The sequence below is a fragment of the Poecilia latipinna genome, unplaced genomic scaffold, assembly GCF_001443285.1.
Source record: "Poecilia latipinna isolate Pla-1442-1.1 unplaced genomic scaffold, P_latipinna-1.0 Scaffold461, whole genome shotgun sequence".
Lineage (NCBI taxonomy): Eukaryota > Metazoa > Chordata > Actinopteri > Cyprinodontiformes > Poeciliidae > Poecilia > Poecilia latipinna.
The window spans coordinates 383862-388921 of NW_015113077.1; positions in this window are offsets into that span (position 1 = coordinate 383862).

A 5060-nucleotide genomic window follows, 5' to 3' on the forward strand; every position below is an offset into this window, starting at 1 on the left:
GTATCACAAATGGATACAATACATTGAACATGCTTTGCTAAACTTTACAACGTAGAAACAGTGGAATAATTGCTTCCTTTCAACTGAACTTACTAATAATATGCACATATGTTTTATGTTCACAGTTTCTCTTTTGGACAAGAGAAAGAGAGCTTGATACTTAAATGTTAAGGAGAAATTCTATTTTTCCTCCTCTGCCAACCAACAATTATTTTTTAGGTACCAAATAAATATACTGACAGAACAATTCAAAATTTCTTGGTTGGTTAAAAATAACTGATAAAATATCTTGAGTTAGCCTACATGTTGGGTTTTTGAAAAAAAAAAAAAAAAAAAAAAAAAAAAAAATGTTCTTTTTAACTAAATTTTAGAATTTTGTTAGAAGATGGAAACTGTGCTTCGCAATCAAACGTCTCTTGCTAAAAGAAAAATCACTTTAAGAAACATGTGAAGCCAAACAAAAAGGAACACAGAGGTTGTTCATTTATAAAAGCCTTGGATTTTTGTCATTTGTGATCTAATGTGATTTTCGAGGAAACCAAGTTGCAGGAAATAGTTTGCTTTAACTACATAGATTTTGTTAAAATTCTTTATCCAGGGTCTCTTTTGACCTCCACCTCCACACCCAGCTTTAGGTTCTTACACCTAAAGCTGGGTGTTAGAACCAAAAATCAAAGCTTTTGCTTTACCTGACTGTCCATGTCTTGATTTTCACCTATGGTCATGAGATGTTGCTCAGTACTAAAAACAGGGTTTTGGATACAAGTCGCTTCTTCCATCGCACGGCAGGGTTCAGCCTTTGTTTAGAGCTCAGAGCAGAGCCACCGCTCCTCTGCATCAAAAGGGATCAGTTAAGGTGGTTTGGCCATCTAATCAGGAGGCTTATTGGGTGCTTCCCTTTGTAGGTTTACCACATGCATCCCACTAACATAAGTCTCTGGATTATAGTGAAACCATGGTGGAAAGGGATGGTTTTCCTTTTGAATCTGTTATGCCCCTACTGAACCTGAACAGGCAGAAGACAAGAAGCTAAAGAATACATTTTAAGAGGCTATTTTTCACCAAATGCTTTTCTTTTCTGTTTGCACTTTTACTTTTCCTCTGCCGATAGAGACAAAAAAAAAATCATAAAATCTTATGAGATTTACAACCTGAGCTGTAGACTGTGGAATGCAAATGAGAAATATCCTGAACTGAATTATACCTAGCTTCCTAAGAGTTTGAAAATGAATAATTTATGCTTCCAGTTTGTCAAAAATCACATTTACTTATCATATCGACATATAAAAAATATTAACATGTCAGAGGCCGCCTTGTTTTTCTCCAGCCAAGCCTTTGTTGTTTTACTGAGAACTCTCAGCTGTGCACAGATTTCAGTGATTTCTGGTAGCCTTCAATCTTTTTAATGTATTTTATTGCTCAAAAGAATGGATGTTCTGTTTGGGATTATTGGTTTATTTTTGTTTCATCCTCACAGAACTGCATCCAGCCAGAGGTTGTATTTGTTATAATGCTTCTTTTTGCTCTTTCAGCAATGATGTCAAATAGTACAATGTCATAGCTGGTGAAGTCTATTACCTGAATAATTTTGCTTATAAAAGACTTTGATACATTTAACCCTTCACAACAAAGCAACCACAAAATATATGATGTTATACAATGCAGTTTATAAGGTGTGAACTGATTAGACTCACAGAAACAAAATATACAATTCTGATCTTGATTTCATTCATGTCGCTGCTATAAATCATACACATTCATATCAGGATTTAACCATTGCAATTAAAGTAAATCACTAAAGTAATCTCCCACCATGAGTACTCTGTGAGATTAGAGTGGATTATATTGGATGAGGTCCATTGACCTGATTTACTAACCGAGTGCCCCTCGTTATCCAAATCCAGCCCAGAACTCTGACCTTCAGCAGCTGCATTTAAAGCCTCCTAAATCTATAGCAGTAAATGTAAACACATGCCTTTTAGTTTACTTTTATAAATTGTAGTTATGTCTGTATAATGTTTAATGTATACATTCATTGTCTCCTCCAAAAAACAAAACAAACAAAAAAAAAAAACACATAGTTGTTCATCTTCATATTGAAATTAATCAACTTCAATCTTCTAAGATTTAGGTCACAAGTAAGTATTGGCAAAAACAAGGGGTTCAAATCCTCCCCTGAGCTCTGAAAGCAAAAACAGCTCACTGCATGATAAAGATTTCCTTTCACAGTTCTTACAAATCATGGCTGCATATCTAAAAAAAATAACAATTTTATAAAACTGTTTGAGAAAATGATAATAATAATAATAAAAAAACATAGCTCCGCTCTGGATTTCTCACAGCTGCAGTCTTGTAAAATCCAACTCTTTGGGCCCAGATTAGGGATATATGGTGATGTAGTGCAACAGTGGCTCATGAAGTCTAAACAGATGTATATCTGCTGTAGTTATGTCTTCCCACCTGAAGCAAATCACACTACAGTCCATCTGAAAGCGAATCAAGATCACCTCAAAGAGTGGGTCGAGGTCCAGCCAGAGTTCGATTCAGTGTATTCAGAGGATCAAATATGTCAGGTGTGAATACACCCTTAATGTTCAGTGCTTGTGATTTGCCAGCACCTTCAGCTGTTCTTTCAGCAGATTCAGCTCTGAATAATATCTGCTGTTCCAGTTTCAGTTTTTTAGCATTCTGGGGAGAATGCATATGTAGATTACCATGTTGGGGAAAAAGAAACATATAACTTTAAAACCAACCCCACAGTCATATTAATCTAGGTTAATCATTGGCATCTAACATGCACTCATCCATCAGCCCATTTTCCAATCCTGTTTTTCTTGTTTGCGGCTCGAGGGTGTGGTGAGAGGCGGGGTACAGACTGTTTTCCCACAGTAATAAGGTTGCAGTAACCGGAATGTGCTAAGATAAAAAATAAGCCCTTCAGTGACGTTAGTGCTACTACTATGTGTTCTGATTTTATTGAAATTACAAGTGCATTACTTTTGGTAACTACATATGTAATACAATCCCCTCAATTTCAAAATGGTGTGGCATTGGGTAAGTTGCAGGGTCAGCTACAAATTTTCATTCATTTAATAATTTCTTGATTAAGCTTTTCCTTTTGTCAAAAGAGCACCTAAAAAGAGACTTCCACATTTCTAACTTTATAAACTTTATTTATCTTCTATTTTGTTAGCTCCACAGCCTCTAACCCATCTCCTTTTAATTGCTCTGCAGCTTTATCATAATATTTAGAGGTTACAGTTAACAAGATGGCCAATTAATCCAGACCAGTAATTAGGCAGTAATTAAGTGTCACAGAGACGGCAATAACTGCTGGCTAAACCAAAACAATGACAGGGTTGTAAAACTCATACTGCCCCAAATTAGTTTCCTGATTTAAATAGGTTGCAGGACTACTTTGTAGTAAATAATACCCGGATCATAATGATGCCAAGGACATTTTTGCCAGTCATCGTCCAGTTCATCTCTTGACATTTCCTCTGCAGCTAATCAATTTTCCTCAGCTCCACTATGAGACAACAACCCTTATGGGGCTGGGCTCCATCACAGACATTTGAGTTTGCAAAGCTGAAATTACCTTAATGGTTCTATAAATTCAAAACATGCTACATAAAACTGCATAATTTGTTATTTCTCATCAGACTTTATGGGTCACAAAAAGTAACAAGATGTGAATCATTATGAAATTTGTTTATTAGTGCTGGACATGATGAGGTTGAAATGCCAATGCTGAAAGATTGAAACCCTAGCAATTATATTTATTAGTGTAGGGTGAAGAATAGTATGAACACATTATAATAAATATGTAAAAAAAATTCTATGATGGAGTAAAACCAGAAGGTTAAGGTACTATACAGCCCCATTTTATATTAATAAGGTCATTTTAACTCCCAACTTGATCATGACTCATGATTTTAGGTTGGATAACATATTCCCCCATTACCTCAGTTCTTACCTCTTACTTGAGATATTCTTCTTAATCTGTCTAAAAAACTCTTTCGTTCTGGTATTTACAGATTGGAAATTATTTTCTGTAATTCCAACTGCCCTTAAAGAAAATGGTTAAATCTGACAGTGTGTGTTTTTTATAGAGTGTATTCAAACATTTTATGTCAGTTGTATGTTATATATATTGTGAAAATATCAACTTGGAAAACTTTCAAGAAAAAGAAAGTTTGTGAGAGAAAGTGAAATGTGATGAAAGTAAACTTACAGCAAACTAGAGCGGTTAATTTTAGCAAGCGTTATGAAATAGATGGTGCCAAACATTTGCAATCAAAAGCAAGTAATTAAAGTCATTAATTTTAATGGCAGAAGTGCTGCTCCACATACATTTTCTCCTACTGTGGTCTATGTGTGACTTTAGCTTGATGCCTTTTGTCAAAGGTATCAAGTATTTTATTTTATTTATTTTTTTCTGCAGTACTTTTTTAGTTCACAGGTAGTGGGTGGTGATCAGAAGGAAAGGGATGTACATTAGTCATACAAATTACATGCTGCTAGTGTAAATCAGAATCCTGCTGTAGGAAATAGGGTATGACAGGAGATGGAAAGAGCGATGTCTGCTCCTCCCACCAGGCTGCAGCATCTGTTTCTCACCAGCTCACTGTCAGTTCACCAAACATGAAGCATGTGTGAGGCCTTATCTGCTCGCCTTTCATGGTCTGCCAAAATTCAGGGCTGAGGGGGCAGCAAAGCACCCATGCGGTACCTCTCTTCATACCCTACTCTTGTTCTTCATCACGGCTTCTGGCTGGACACCGATATGAGAAGCAGTTTGGGGTTTGGATTGTTTTTCACATGCACACAGAGAATTAGCACACAACTGACTGCAGCATATAATAACACCTTTACAAATTCAATTTTTTCCAAACAAATCCTTGATCGCCACATGACTTGTTGCAACTTTTGCATTCCCTGAGATGAGTCACGCTTCTCCAGAATCACAGAAGTACTTCAATAACACAGTTCTCATTTTAGCATACACCTGACACTTCGATCATAAAAGTCCTTCACATTAGTCTCTTCTTCTTTCCCTT